At 39.0% G+C, this 18,050-nt stretch overlaps 1 long non-coding RNA gene across 2 annotated transcripts in view; it reads right to left on the reverse strand.

Annotated features, from left to right (window-relative positions):
* LOC138852313 (uncharacterized) overlaps positions 1-17,702 on the reverse strand; it is a 149,078-nt gene extending 131,376 nt beyond the window's left edge. For both annotated transcript variants that reach the window (XR_011391642.1, XR_011391643.1), the window contains exon 1: positions 17,426-17,702. This is a non-coding gene — a long non-coding RNA (uncharacterized lncRNA). The remainder of the gene's footprint in view (positions 1-17,425) is intronic.
* Between the last annotated feature and the right edge of the window lie 348 nt (positions 17,703-18,050).

Raw genomic sequence — 18,050 nt, forward strand, 5'->3', positions numbered from 1 at the left:
TATATATATATATAATATGCAATAAGATCACAGTAAACAGGTGATATCAGAATATGCAAAACAACCAATGTGAAAGAATAGTGAAATTCCACTCGCTTTCGTGACTTCTCACATTATCAAGTAACTATAAAAACTATATTTTGTGTCTTATGCCTAAGAATGTAGATATAAACCATTTCCTTGTTAAATTAAATAGCTTAGCCCTTTCTATAAACTACACTGTTGAGTTTGAAGAAAATAATTTATTGGCTTTTCTAGATGTTTTAATTATTAAGAGTAACAATGACTTTAAATTTAAAATTTACAGAAAACCTACAAATAACTGTTCCTATGTCCACTATTATTCTTCACATCAAGATAGAGTTAAACTGTCTGTTTTCTCATCAATGTTTTTGAGAGCTTTACGTATTTGTAGTCCAGAGTTCATAGATGAAGAAATATCCAAAATTTATGAAATAGTTAATGATCTGAAGTACCCAAGAAACGTAATTGATAAATCTTTTAAAATTGCTAGAAATACTTTTTACAATCCAAAAAGGGACAACCAGCCTTATTCAACTAAATATATGTTGGTTCTCCCTTACCATGAAAACTTGGTTGATATGCCTTCTCTTCTTAAGACTTTGAATATCAAAGTTGTATTTAAAAATCCTGATATAGTAAAAAAAAAACTTTTGATAAAAAAATCCCCCCAAAATGCTGACGGATGTGTCTATAAGATTCCTTGTAAAATTTGCGATAAAGTTCATTACGGTCAAACTGGTAAAAGTCTCGAACTAAGATTAAAACAAAATGAATATAGCATTAGAACTGGAAAAGGTTCTAATGCTCTGTTTATTCATGTGAGATATTTTAACCATCCAATTGATTTTCATAAGGCTGAGAAAGTTGTATGAAGCAAGTCCATGGTCGACAGGAATATAATTTAATCATGTTTCATAAAAAGCAGTTTTGAAATTAAAATGAGTATTTCCTTTTGTTTCTAGAAATTAGATTCATTTATAATTAATAAAATTTGGGAAGAATTTAATAATACATTAAACAAATAATAAACCTCAATTCTTGGGTAGAGTACTAGGGTTGGGCAAATATTTTGTTAGTGGGATGGATTGCGAAGGACGTGCCTAGTACTGGCCAACGTGCCTGCTGCAGTGTTCCTCCTTTCTTATGAGTCGGGTGTCATCACGCATCAGGTGTTGCTTTGATGTGGGATGTGATGGTGAGGTATAGTCTTGACCCTTTATATGCCTTCCATTGATGTATTGTTTTCATAGTTCCTTGATAAAGTGAGAAGTCACGAAAGCACTTGGAATTTCACTATTCTTTCACAGTGGTTGTTTTACACACACACACATATATATATATATATATATATATATATATATATATATATATATATATATATATATATATATATATATATATATATATATATATATATATATATATATATATATATATATATTAACCTAACCTAACTGAGAATAACATATATCTCTCTTCACACAACATTCATGCATAAATGCAGGTACGATAATTTGTATGGAAGTGGTTTCCCAAATTGGAAGATATATTCGGTGATTAAATAAAATTTTCTACATAAATGTCTGGCAGGTGGAAGATATCTCTAAGACATCTCTAAGATATCTGTGAGATATCTCTAAGAATTCTCTATGTAATGAAAAGCTTCATCTGAAGTAGTAGTCGCAACTTTAGTCGTTTTTTTTTAAGTATTTGATGTAGTAGTAGTACTTGCAATATTAGTAGCTGTTGTTGTAATGTTGCAACTCATGTTTAAGAGGTAATAACTGTGGCTTTTAAATAGTAGTAGTAATAACAGTAATTGTTTTTAAATAATAGCAGTAGTAGTGGCAATAGAAGTAGCAGTATAGTAGTAGTAGTAGTTATGTAATTGTTGTAGTAGTAGGAGTTGTAGTAGTAGTTACAGCTGTATTAGTAATAGTCTCAGTGATTCCATTAGCACTAATAACAACAATAGTTGTAGAAAAATGCTAAAAATATAGCCATACAATTTACCACTAGGAACCACAGGAGAGGGAGTTGTAGCAGCAGCATTACCAACACTGCATGAAGTCAGCTTTGACCATAGCCAGTTATGGTAACAGTGGAAGATATAAACTCAGTTAGCAGTTCTTATGTAAATATCTGGAACATGTTATTTTTTTTTTTTTGACGATATGCTACATGTGACACTAAACTGCGGGAGACCGGTAGCAGGAATACCGGGCGTGTAGCGGTAGATGTGGGGTAGTGGCAAGCGTGGTGGTGGTAGTGAAACACGACCCTTCGTGGGGGTGGTAGAGAGTCAGTCTCTCTTTCTCTCTCTCTCTCTCTCTCTCTCTCTCTCTCTCTCTCTCTCTCTCTCTCTCTCTCTCTCTCTCTCTCTCTCTCTCTCTCTCTCTCTCTCTCTCTCTCTCTCTGGTACTGTTGTTGTTGTTGGTAGTGACGGTGATGGTGGTGTTAGTAGTGATTATGGTGGTGGTGGTGTTGGAGAAGCATGGCAGTGGTAAGGGTGAAGTATTCAAGGAGTGTTGGTGATAAAGAATGCGGTGGTGACCGTTCTTCTGGTGTTAACAGCATGTAGTTCCTGTTCCTTCAGTGTCACTTTCTGGTGACGTTGGTGGTGATGGTGACGTTGGGGAGTGATGGTGACGTTGGGGAGTGATGGTGACGCTGGTGGTGATGGTGACGGTGGTGACGGTGACGTGGGCGTTGCTGGTGACGGTGGAACTGAGATAGTCACTGTTGGTGGTGCTCACTGGTAACGACAGTGTGTCAGTAACTGTTGATGGTGTTCACTGGTAAAGCCAGCGTGACACTGTTGGTGGCGCTCACTGTTAACTCCAGCGTGACAGTCACTGTTCGTGGTGTCCACTGGTAAAGGCAGTGTGAACTGTTCGTGGTGCTCACTGGTAATGCCAGTGTGACGGTCACTGTTCGTGGTGCTCACTGGTTAACGCCAGTGAGTTCACTGGTGCTCACTCATAACGCCAGTGAAGATAACAGCTGCTGTATCAACATCCAGCAGCCGACAGGCACTCTTGCTGTTAGACGATTACAATAAACTATTGGGGCAACGTTTCGCACTTGGTAGAGTTTTATCGCCGAGCAAAACGTGTATGGACAAAACCTCGTTCTGCAACGAGTGTCTTGTACTTCCCTGCTTGCACTGATCACTTCCCTGTCACTGCCAGCACCGCTTCTGCTGTGGATGTTATAAGGGCGTAACTAGGTGTAACACTGCCTATCTCTCAACGCATTACACCCCACTCCTGTTACACAGTGGGGGTTATCACTCAGTGAAAGCACGTTACACCCCACTCCTGTTATACAGTGGAGAACTATCACAACCCACTGTTGCTACACACAGTGGAGGTCTATCACCCTCACCTTCGCTACACACTGCACCCGAGTAACTGGGATCCTCACCCACTGCACCCTCCCTAAATGATCAAGCCTTGTATCACCACAGCATCCCAACGCAGCAGCCTCCACGCAGCACTACCACAGCGCAGCGTCACAACGCAGCACAGCACAGTTATGTCTAGTGCGCAGCGCCTCCATGCTCAGCTGAGGCGCAACGCCACTGCGCAGCGCCACAGAACGGCGGGTGCTGCTGCACAGCACTATTGCGCGGAATTACTGCGCAGCACTCTCGCGGAGAATGACTGCGCAACGCCAGAGCGCAGCACAACAGAACGCCTGTTCAGGATCATGGCTGAGCATCACAATGAAGCGTTGTAGCGCAGGACAGCAGGTCATCACCACTACTACCATCACAGTCACCACCACCACCACCACTATCATCACAATAACCACCACTACCCCCACCATCACCGCAACCGCCATTACGATCACCACAAATACCAACATCACAATCACCAAAAGAGCTACCATCATCACCACAGCAACTACCATCATCATCACAATAACTACCATCATCACCACAGTGTAGATAGTAAGTCTACAACAGTCACTACTAATACCATTGTCTCCTCCACAACTACCATCTCCACTACTATCGCCATCAACACAACCACTATCTCCACTACTGCCACCATCACCACCACTGCCACCATCATTTCCGCTACCATCACCACCACCACCATCACCACCACTACCATCATCACCAATACCATCACTACAACTACCATCACCTCCACTGCCGCCATCACCACCACTACCATCATCACTACCACCATCACCACCACTACCACCATCACTGCCACCATCACCACCGATACAATTATCACCACCGTTACCACCACCATCACAACTACCACCATCACCACCACTACCACCATCACCACCACTACCACCACCACAACCACCATCACCACCACCACTACCACCACCACCACTACCACCAGGATCACAGAATGACGCTGTCAGTCATTTGGTTGTCACTAACTCATCAGCTCTCAGAGACGAATTTCGTCACTGTTGTGGTCACTGCGGTAGCCACTGCGGTAGTCACTGTGGTCACTGATGTGGTCACTGCGGTAGTCACTGTTGTGGTCACTGCGGTAGTCACTGCTATGGTCACTGCGGTAGTAACTATTGTGGCACTGTTGTGGTCACTGCTGTAGTCACTGTAGTAGTCACCGCTGTGGTCACTGCAGTGGTCACTGCTGTAGTCACTGCACTGGAAAATTTCCATAACTGCTACCACAATCACTCCACAGCCACAACCGCCACAACAACACTACTACAACGCAACCCCCCCTTCCCTCATTACCACCGCAGAAACAGTACCACCACCCCCACCACCACGACCATCACTACAGTACCTGGTAACCATAACCGCAGCTACAAACACCGACAGCGTTACAGCAGCGCTGGTAACAGGTCGTAAATCAGGACAAAGTGATCTGAGCAGGATGTTGTAACCATTGTTGACGGTAATCACCATTACCATCACTACCATCACTGCTACTATTACCATCTCTTCTGCCCTTACCATCACTACCACCATTACCATCACCACCATTACCATCACCACCATTACCATCACTACTACCAATAAAGGCAAGACTACCATTACCATCATTACCATCGCTACCACCATTTCCATTACTTCCACCATTACCATCACTACCGCCATTACCATCACCACTACCATCACCATGACTGGTATCATAATTATAACCATACTAGCATTACCACTAAGTTAACTATCATCACAGTACCAACACCCATACTACCACAATTGCGTTTATAATCACATCACAGCTAAACTACCATAAAACCATGATTACTACCATCACCATCATAACTACTACCATCACACCACCATTACCACTATTATAGCTACTATCAGATCACTACCACCATCATATATACTAATATCACACCACCACTACCACCATCATAAATACTACCATCACACCACTACCACCATCATAAATACTACCACCACACCACTACCACCATCATAAATACTACCACCACACCGCTACCACCATCATTAACACTACCATCACACCACTACCACCATCATAAATACTACCATCACACCACTACCACCATCATAAATACTACCATCACACCACTACCACCATCATAAATACTACCATCACACCACTACCACCATCATTAACACTACCATCACACCACTACCACCATCATAAATACTACCACCATCATAAATACTACCATCACACCACTACTACCATTATAAATACTACCATCACACCACTACTACCACCATCATAAATACTACCATCACACCACTACCACCATCATAAATACTACCATCACACCACTATCACCATCATAAACACTACTATCACACCACTACCACCATCATAAATACTACCATCACACCACTACTACCACCACCATAAATACTACCATCACACCACCACTACCACCATCACACCACTACCACCATCATAAATACTACCACCACACCGCTACCACCATCATAAATACTACCATCACATCACTACTACCACCATCATAAATACTACCATCACACCACCACTACCACCACCATAAATACTACCATCACACCACCACTACCACCATCATAAATACTACCATCACACCACTACCACCATCATAAATACTACCATCACATCACTACTACCACCATCATAAATACTCCCATCACACCACCATTACCACCATCATGGCTACTACCATCACACCACCACTACCACCCCATAACTACTACCATCACACCACCTCTACCACCATCATAATTACTACCATCACATCACTACCGTCATTATAACTACTACCATCACATCACCTCTACCACCATCATAATTACTACCATCACACCACTACCGTCATTATAACTACTACCATAGCATCACCACTGTGATCATCATAAATATCACCACTGCTACTATTACTATCCCCTCATGGAAGGCTCCTTGATGTTGGTGAGGGGCTCTTGATTTAGGGAATTGGATCTGTGCTCCAGTTCCCCGAATTAAGCCTGAATGCTTTCCACATCCCCCCTCCCCTGGGCGCTGTATAATCCTACGGGTTTAGCGCTTCCCCCTTGATTATAATAATAATAATAATACTATTACTATCACTACTACTACTATTGCCATCACTACTACCATTACCATCACCACCACCATTACCATCACTACACCATTACTGTCAAGACTTCCATTACCATCACTACCATCATTACCATCGCTACCACTGTTTCCATTACTACCACGATTACCATTACCACCATTACATCATCACCACTACCATCACCATGACCAGCATCATAATTATCACCATACTAGCACTACTACTACTTTAACTATCATCACAGTACCAACACCCATACTAACACTGCCACCTCAAAATTATTACCAGTTACACCACCACCATAATTACTACCATTACACCACTGCCATCATCATAACTGCTACAGCCACACCACCATAACTGCTACCTTCACACAACCACCAAAATAACTGCTACCATCACACAACCACCACCATAACTGCTACCATCACTCAACCACCACCGTAACTGTTACCATCACACAACCACCACCATAACTGCTACCATCACACAACCGCCATGAATACTTTCAATTCACCACCACCACCGCCATAACTGATGCCTGCATACCACAACCATCATAACTACTAACATCACACCACCATAGCTAACTACCATCACACCACCACTGGAGAACAGAAAGATACCTGATAAAATATCCAAGGCAGATACCTGAGGGCCAGGTCCATAATCAACTCACTACCACAAGAACGTACTGGAGTGAGTGATATGGGAGGAAACACAAAATGGGCCCAGTGGTAAGCCACCGGCACACCCATGGTCCAAGACTTTTCACTCTACTACCAATAGATATCGGAATTGATGCCAGCACAAGTGTAGAAGCTTGGAAAAAGGTAACCGGAACACTACCTAACACTGTCCTCAATCACCATTGTGACTTATATACCATCATTGTGACTACAACTTTTGTGACTTCTACACCCCATTGTGACCCCTTAACACCCAAACTACCGGTGCAATTACCACTAGTTTTGTGCTAACTAGTAAAAACACAATTTTTACCTATCACCATAAAGCAATGAACCTATCACCAGGAAGCAATGAACCTGTCACCAGGAAACAATGAACCTGTCACCAGTAAACAATGAACCTGTCACCAGGAAACAATGAGCCTATCACTAGGAAACTATCACTAGGAAGCAATGGAACTATCACTAGGAAGCAATGGAACTATCACTAGGTAGCAATGGAACTATGACTAGGAAGCAATGGAACTATCACTAGGTAGCAATGGACTATCAGTGGGAAAAAAGGAACCTATCACTAGGAAGCAATGGAAGTATCACCAAGAAGGAATGGAACTATCATCAGGATGGTTTGATGGTGAGGTGGAAGTGTGGTGATGGTGTGGTGGTAGTGTGGTGATGGTGTGGTGGTGGTGTGGTGATGGTGTGGTGGTAGTGTGGTGATGGTGTGGTGGTAGTGTGGTGACGGTGTGGTAGTTATATTGGTAGTGGTGATGATTGTTGTCACGGGGTGGTTATTGTTGTTGAGATGGTTGATAGTGTTGTAATGGTGGGGTTTCTGTTGTGATGGTATGGTTGTCGTTGTGATGGTGTGGTTGTGATGTTGTGATGCTATAGTTGTTGTTGTGATGGTGTGGCTGTTATAATAATGGAGCTATTGTGATGGTGTGGTTGTTGTGATAATGTGGCTGTTGTTGTCATAGTGTGGTTGCTGTAGTTGTAATGGTATAATATTTGTTGTTGTGATGGTGTAGTAGTTTTTGTTACTGTGACGGTGAGGCTTTTGTTGTTGTGATGATGTGATTGTTAGTGTTATGATGGTGCGGTTGCTGTTGCGACAATGTGGCTGTTGTTGTTGTGATGGTATGGCTCTTGTTGTGATGGTGTGGCTGTTGTTTCTGTTGTTGTGTTGGTGTGGCTGGTGTTGTGATGGCATGGTTTTCGTTGTTGACATGGTTCTTGATGTTGGGATGGTGTAGATATTGTTGTTTTTGAAAAGTTGTTGCAGTACACAGCTTAAGTCACATAACAGTACCTACAGAATCAGTTTAAGTTATCTAATTGTTTCTCCAATCTTCACACTACCTCACGTCTCGTCTGGGAACCCACACCAGCATCACAACACCAGATAAATAAGCAAAAGAGAGTACAGAAAACCGACAAACAAGACAAAATAAATAAACAGAAAGTTAAAAACCAATTGTCGCCATTAAAAAAACTCACCGTCTATACCCAGTTAAGTGTTACCTATCTATCTATATCTATATATATATATATATATATATATATATATATATATATATATATATATATATATATATATACATATATATATATATATATATATATATATATATATATATATATATATATATATATATATATATATATATATATATATATATATATATATATATATATTGCAAAGTAAAAAACAGCCACATATATTAACAAAAATTTTGTGGAACAGGAAAGGTTCCATTGAGAAACAAGTTCTATCCACACGAGTTTAGCGCGTCGGGGAAAGGGAGGGGGGAGAGTAAATACAACACAATCCAGAGAGAAAACAAGAACACTGAAGCGGCTCTTCAAGAAAACGGCAAACTGCAAAACGGAACTTAGGGGCACGGAAGCTGCCGCTGATCAATATTCCCTTCATTAACACTGCAGCTTTAAGCCAGCAGCGTCCCGCCAGTGCTTTAGTGCCGCCGCCAATTGTTCTCGGCTACCATGGCTCCTTGTGGACCCACATGTGTGTCTTGCGAGTATCTTGCACGTGCCCTGGATGATCATGCGGGTCTTGGATATCTCTGCTTGTTCCGGGATATCCAGGCTGTGTCCAGGGAGTGCGGGTGAGATGACTCCCAACTCCGACACTCGCTTTTCCAAACTAAAACCTCTTGAGATTAATGCATTTTTCAGATGAATTCTTTCACAACGTCATTAATTCGGATTTATTTTACGGTATATCTTTGTCAAATATATACATACATACATACATACATACATATATATTTATATATATATATATATATATATATATATATATATATATATATATATATATATATATATATATATATATATATATATGTATATATGTGTGTGTGAGTGTGTGTGTGTGTGCCGAATAAGTAAAATTGGTCAATTAGCAAGAGCTCATTTAAAAGTAAGTCCTTTCTAAAATTTTCTCTTGTACGTTTAAGGACATATTTTTTTCCTTTAGGTTAAAGTAAAAATTAATAATTTTGTATCAAAAGAACCTTAGAAAACTTACCTAACCTTATTATAACAAGCGTAATTTAATTTAACCTAATCCAACTAAATATATTTTAGTTAGGTTTGCATTTATTTAATAATAAACAAACAAAATGAAATAAATTTTTTTCGTTAGGTTCGGAATAATTTTTGTGAAATTATTGCATAAAAATTTTTCGCATGCCTTATTCGGCAAGAAGGGGGATACTATTTAAGCCAAAACCGCAAGTTCTACCTATTTGGCACGATACACACACACACACACACACACACACACACACACACACACACACACACACAGACACACACACACACACACACACACACACACACACACACACACACACATATATATATATATATATATATATATATATATATATATATATATATATATATATATATATATATATAGACTGGTTGTGAATACTGACAAAATACTGGAATATTTCTCGTGTAAAACCTAAAGTATATACATCCATGAATTAGCAATTAGTTTCTATTACAAACTGTACGCACATTTACCTAAGAATATTTTTGTAACAAAGAATGCGAAACTCGGCTTTATTAATACTTGGATTTTGCTTACTACGTTTAGGTTTATTGATTCAATAGGACCAATAGGAGTTTTCTGTTTCTTTTAATATAATATTAATAACAATAATAACAATAGTAGTAATAATATTAATAAAATAACAACAAGTGCTGCCAATTACGTGTTGGTAATTATTGTCAAATTTTATTTATATAGTAGTACAAAAATGCTTTATTGTCTAAAATAATGTTTATTATTTAGAGATATTCACACACCGATATATATAATATATATATATATATATATATATATATATACATATGTGTGTGTGTGTGTGTGTGTGTGTGTGTGTGTGTGTGTGTGTGTGTGAGTGTGTGTGTGTGTGTGTGTGTGTGTGTGTGTGTGTGTGTGTTTGTGTGTGTGTGTGTTTGTGTGTGTTTAAATGAACTGATATTTTTTATTTGGTCAAAAATAGCTCAAAAATTTTCTAAGCGATTATTTTCCTTATTGATTTTCATATTACTAAATCATTTCTTACAGTGACGCTGACCCAACAAACAGTACATTAACAACCCGAGTTTGTGGTGACAACTTGGTATCTCAACCCATCAAGCTGTGTCTAAAGACAAGTGTTTAAAACACTTGTTACAGTTTATTATGGAAGTGTTTCGGTCTAAGGACTATGTTCACAACATACTTGGAGCTGGAAAAAACGTGTACCATTCAATCTATAAACTCATGTTTCCTCGCTGCACCAGGACCTTCCACCACAACCTGAGTTGGGTTTGGTAGAGATTTCCGACTGAAGCAGCCGTCGGCTTGTTGTAACCCCACTTGCATAGAGGTTGAAGTAATTATCACGGAGGAGGATTGAAAATTATCCCCGGGACGTAATAATTTTCCGACAGTGAAGGTGCCCAATTATCAGAGTGAAGGTGTTCAATTATCAGAGCTGGTATAAAATTACCACGAGGTGGATAATTGTCTCGGAGTAGATTATCAAGTGTGGGTACGTAAGTTATCAATGCACGAGAATAATTACCAGACCAGATGCAATGTCACAGAAGATACAAGATGTTAAGAGTAGATGAGCGATTACCAGCGGATAGGTAACGTCACCTGCGGTCACTCAAGAACTGTCGCACAGTTGGTAACTATCTGAGAATCAAGATGCATCAGCATGCACAGGCAAGAAATAATTTCAGGGCATAACTTAGCAGAAAGATATCAAAATTACGTCGTATATGAACTTGGTAACTTTATCACACACACACACACACACACACACACACATATATATATATATATATATATATATATATATATATATATATATATATATATATATATATATATATATATATATATATATATACATATATATATATATATATATATATATATATATATATATATATATATATATATATATATATATATATATATATATATATTTATGTAACACAAAATTATTAATGTACAAAATAAAGATATGATAATAGGATATGGTATTTAAAAAATAGTTATATTACTATACGAAAATTTTAGGTATATTCAAGGGGAAGCGCTAAACCCGCGGGAGTCAAAGAGCACCTGATCAATGGTAGGTAATCAGGACTGAGTAAGCGGAGTTAAGGGAGTTACAGAGTAATGGGTAAGGGGAAAAATAAAAAAAAATACTCTATAGCAACAGTCAAAACTAAACAAAAACAAAAAATATGGAAATAGTCGAAGAAAAGAGCGAAATAAAGGAAGTATGAAGGCCAAAAAAATCATAAGGAATAGTGTGAGCAGTAAAGGAAGAGAAGAATAGTGAAAGAAGTGAAAGTTTTGAAAGAAACTGTGAAGAGTGTACAAATGGTGTGAACAATGTATAAATAGTGTGAACAGTGTGACTGGCGAGGGAATGGTGAGAGGAGCTAGAAAGAATGGTGAAAGCAGAATGAATGAATGAGCAGTGAAAGCATAGTGACAGAATGATGAAATCAGAATCACAAAAAAACTGTTAACGAAGGTCTTAAAGCACATTTAGTAAATGAAATGACCGAAACTAAGACAAAAAAAAAAGGAAAAAGTGAGGCAGGAGCAGTGAAAACATTGACGTGTGAAGGTTTACCTTTATTATTATTATTATTATTATTATTATTATTATTATTATTATTATTATTATTATTATTATGATAGGGATCATACAGCGCATGGGTTTTATCCAGGAAAGGTTAGGGTAGCTTCAATTCCTTGGCTCCTGCCTCTTCCATGGGCATCAAGACGACCCATTCTCTTCAAGAGCTACAAGCGGAGAGGAGAGTCACGTTACAGTCTGGGTAGATCACACATACTATCATCCATGTGTGAACAAAGCTGATGGCTTGAGATCAGTGTAACTCAAGAAGGGTTAACTCAAGCTGGGATAGAACACTCGTAACTCAAGCTGGGATAAAACACGCGCATTTTTAAGTAACCATTACAGTGTTTAGAGTTGGCATCGATTTTAAACATTTTAATAATTCGCTGTAACGCTACATAGAAATAACTAAAAAATTCTTTCCATAACATTCTGATCCTCGAAATCTTTCCTCAATGTTTTTATGGAAAAAATAAAAACGTATTATATTACTCATAAAATTGAAAGTATTTAGACTTTTGGGAAAGATTGCACGTAATATAAACTCGATGGTATACGAATCTTTGAATAAACCTAAAACCATGCCTATGTTATGTGTATGTGCTCGCGCATGGTGAAATATTCCTTCAAGTCCCAACATCATACTGGCTACCGGGATGAAGTAGCAAGTGATGGTTGAAATTATCCTTCCATATTAAGGAGCTCATGGGTGAGTGGATCTGGTCACTGCTCTCTAGTTGCTTGGTAAAGGCCAGGCAAGTATGGCGTAAGTCAGAGTCCCAGGATTAACGGGAATGACCGCAATTTCAGCTCGATGTTATGCTAGTCTTTCAATAATATAAAGTATATATATATATATATATATATATATATATATATATATATATATATAAATATATATATATATATATATATATATATATATATATATATATATATATATATATATATATATATATATACTACGATTTATTCTATATCACTACCTCTTTATTTTAATTACGTGATAAATAATCGAGATCTTTGTGGATTATTATATGCAAATGGAGAGAATTTTTCCTTTTTTATAGTCTAGTAAATAATTCAGTAGTCTCAAAAATAAAGATAGCTAATATTAAATATAATTTCATTTCTTGATTTAAGGAAAAAACATATATTAATCCGTGACTAAACATACATTACTTATGCAATTTGATGGCCGCACCCCAATCAGGAAGCACTAAATTCATCATTGTATAAGTATCGCTTCAATTTCTTGCTTACGTAATACAAGGATAAACTCAACGACCGTGCGGACCTTGGTGTCTTGCTTGCCAGCCACAGCCTGCCTCTCCCCCCACCCCTTAAAAAAAACTATCTGTTGCCGATCAAGTTATATTGTAAAAAGAGAAGAAATTATCTCCGTCGATGATGGGGGGCGGAGGAGACGGCGAGGGCGCTCTGTAGCGTCGAGAGGGCCAGCGACACTTACGACGAGGAGTGCCGACGCCGCCAGAAGACAGGAAGAAAGGACGATGCCATCTGCACTAAAAGGCACTACTAGTCAGCGAGTCACGAGCTGTGTGAACAAAGCAAGGTGTGTGCATACCCTGGCATTTGCCTGTCTCCCGTGTGGGAGCCTGTGCAACATCCCGTTGAAGTATTCCAGTGGTGTGTACTCACACCTAAAGAAAAGCCAAACAAAAGCTTGTGCATATATATATATATATATATATATATATATATATATATATATATATATATATATATATATATATATATATATATATAAATATATATATATATATATATATATGTATATATATATATCATATATATATATCATATATATATGTACATATATATATGTACATATATATATATGTACATATATATATATATATATATATATATATATATATATATATATATATATATAAATATATATATATATATATATATATATATATAAATATATATATATATATATATGTATATATATATATATATATATATATATATATATATAGACATATATATATATACATATATATATGCATATATATATATATATATATATATGTATATATATATATATATATATATGCATATATATATATATATATATATATATATATATATATATATATATATATATATATATGCATATATATATATACATATATACATATATATAATATATATATATATATATATATATATATATATATATATATATATATATATATATATGTATATATATATATATATATATATATATATATATATATATATATATATATATATATATATATGTATATATATATATATATATATATATATATATATATATATATATATATATATATATATATATATATATATATATATATATATGAATGGGGAATGCGTGTATGTGTGTGTGTTTGTATGGCTTTCATGCAGTTAGAAATGATTTGGTTCTCCTAAAATATATGTCAGCGTCACGTATCCAATATCCGCAGAGGTGATGTACACACACTACACCTATATTTTGGTATCCTTTTCTGACTTTTTCTCTTTTTTGTTGGGAGGAGCATGATGAAATACAAGTGTTCGTCAGCAGGAGACCTGCGCTCAACTCACTCCAACTCTCGCCACCATGTCTGACTGTTTTTTGTATATGTGTGTGTGTGTGTGTGTGTGTGTGTGTGTGTGTGTGTGTGTGTGTGTGTGTGTGTGTGTGTGTGTGTGTGTGTGTGTGTGTATGTGTGTGTGTGTGTGTGCGTGTGTATGTGTCTGTGTCTGTGTCTGTGTCTGTAGGCCTAAGATAAAGTGCTGCTGTGAAAAAATAGCCAAAATAAACCCCTGTTGTTCACAGTATAGAAATACAACAAGTCAAGAATTTACTTCCCTTCATCAGAATGTCTTCTGTAATTTACAGTTTTTCACCATTGACCGTCAAGAAAAATAAACCCAGAAAGAAACAAGAAAAAAACTTCTAGGTGTATAGTTTAATACAAAAGAACTTTCACTCCCAGATTCAAGAACGTTAACTTAGTGATTCAATAACGTTAACTTAACTCCCAGATTCAATAATGTTTATCCCCAAATATTCCATTCTTTACCTCCCCCCCCCCCAAAGATTTAACAACCTTCACTCCCAAATTCAATAATTACTCCCCAGATTCAATAAAGTTTATTCCCAGATTCAATAACGTTTATTCCCAGCTTCTGCAACATTTATTCCCAACTTCTGCAACATTTATTCCCAGACTTTGTAACGTTTACTTCGAGATTCCGCAACGTTTACTTCTGCAGCAAGCTACTGCTAGCTTATGTAAGCATTGATTCTCAACTTCTGCAGACAGTGACTTGCTTCTAGCAAGCAAATGGCTTTCACTGACTTTCAACTTCAATAATTAGCGACACATTTCATAAGCCACTGATCGACTTAGGATACTGTCACCTTCGTTCTCAAAATGCCACAAGAATCAACTCCGTCATAAACATACCCCTGCTTGAAAAAAATCGCGGTGATAACCAGCATCTATCTACCTCGATCGTCAGGTCTTGCAGCTTCAGATAACGCGGTTTCCTCCAGCTTAAAGCAGTCATGTTCACTTTCGGCTTGACATATATCACAGTGGTTTCGTGCTTACAGCAGTCCGGGTGACCTTAAGTTTCAGTGGTCTTATGCTCAAAACAGTCCCAATAGTCCCAAAGTAGCCTACAACTTAAGGTAGTCATAGTGACCTCAAGCTTCAGATATCACAGTGGCCACAAGCTTCAGATATCACAGTGGCCACAAGCTTCAGAAATCACAGTGGCCATGAGCTTTAAATAACACAGTGGCCTCAAGCTTCAGATAACACAGTCGTCTACAACTTAAAGCACTCATAGTGGTCTCAAGCTTCAGAAATTACAGTGGCATCCCAGTTGAAGCAGTGACAGTGATTTGTCATTCTGTCATTTTACGTGAATAACACTCCAAGAACTTGCTATGCAGGAACGAAACAGGTTTCACTATTTCCATCATTTCACCCCCGTCCAAGCCTGGCAACAGGATCCATCGCTTGCACTGTCAGGCCACAAACTGGAGCCCCAACTTCGTTATGAGTCAACAGAATACGCTTTAAAAGAAACCCAAAATCACGAAAAGTGACTTTCCATTTCGACTTGCCTGAGTCACTAAAATCTTTCATACTGACATATGGAAAACTAAAGATAAATTTGACTCTATCAACAAAGATATGCGTCGGGACTTAGGATAAAGTTAGCTATACTTCTCGCCGCACAGCTAAACGCAACCTCCTTAACATTGCATAGCAAGTCGTATCTTGTCATACGCTGAATCACAGATCGAAGTTTGAATTAAAGGAAATTCCACATCACTCGAACACAGCTCTCACCAGTTCAGTGGGGGTGAGGTCGTGAGGCTTGATGCATTAAGATGCAGTGGGATTCTAAGTGAATGTGCAACTCCACTTCCTTCCCAAGACACGACGGAGCCTAAACACTAAGACTGTGACAAAAGTTGCTGGGAAATGAGAGGTTAGGTCGGGTCTACTTCCGGATTGCACTGGTACGAGGGTGGGAATGTAGGGGGACATTTATGGGCTTGGATAGGCGGACTGATGATCATTAGAGGCGAGGGCGGCTGGAGATGGCAGGCGGGTGGCGGAAACCAGGCCTACGCCGCCGCCTCCGCCATCACCTGACTCCCTCACTATACAAAATGGCCGACGCGGGGTTGCCGAACATAACCCAGTTCAAGCGATCCTCTCCACTTGTTTAATTTCCAAAAATTACTACCAATTAACAAGCGGAGTCTGGCAGAACCAATGAGAGCTCACTAGGGGGTGTTACGGACCTGCGCAATAACCACTGCGCGCCGGCGCTACGCCCCCCTCACCCCCCTTCCAAAAGACTGCTGACTTTCCCGTTCCTCGTGGCCTACGAACTTTCTACGTTATAACTATATATAACTATCCAATAAAACTTGCGAACAATGCTTACTCTGAGGCGAATTGGTGCTGAAGTGCTGAAGATGAAGCAGTAGAGTATCACGCCCTAACACTGACCACGTATGGTATATGGGACTACCACACGAGGCCAAAGCCGCTACACAGCCTACAAAGTTGGCCACCGAAGCTCACACATTCTGATCAGTCTTGACTTTAAGCCACTGATTTACACTGATCTGCTAACGTCGCCGGTTAGAGGTGGACAGCGTGGGTGGTAGCGTCCATGCATCACTGTTCCACTGGGTCTCCCGGCGCCTCCGCACGCCAGCCAGGCCCACACGCGAATGTCTTGCCAGGGACGCTGAGGCTGCGACGGCCCCGCGCCGGCCCGCGCACGCGCACCGTACAGTGCTGCACGCTATGCGCATGCGCTGAGTGGCCCGCTGGCCCGCATGTCCCGCCCCTGGCCCCGCATGTCCCGCCCCTAGTTCCGCCCATGGCCCCGCCTTTGACGGTGTTGGGCCAACCCCCGGCCTCCTGTCCTGAGGGTGACCAGTGACGGGCAGCGGGCGGCCAGCTCCTGCAGCCTCCGACACTGACCACCGCGGCCACAACAAGACACTCGCCACCACGGCTGCCCACATGACCCCCGGCCAGGTCACGGGGCAATGACCTCT

Source organism: Cherax quadricarinatus, chromosome 6 (assembly GCF_038502225.1).
Source record: "Cherax quadricarinatus isolate ZL_2023a chromosome 6, ASM3850222v1, whole genome shotgun sequence".
Classification (NCBI taxonomy): Eukaryota; Metazoa; Arthropoda; class Malacostraca; order Decapoda; family Parastacidae; genus Cherax; species Cherax quadricarinatus.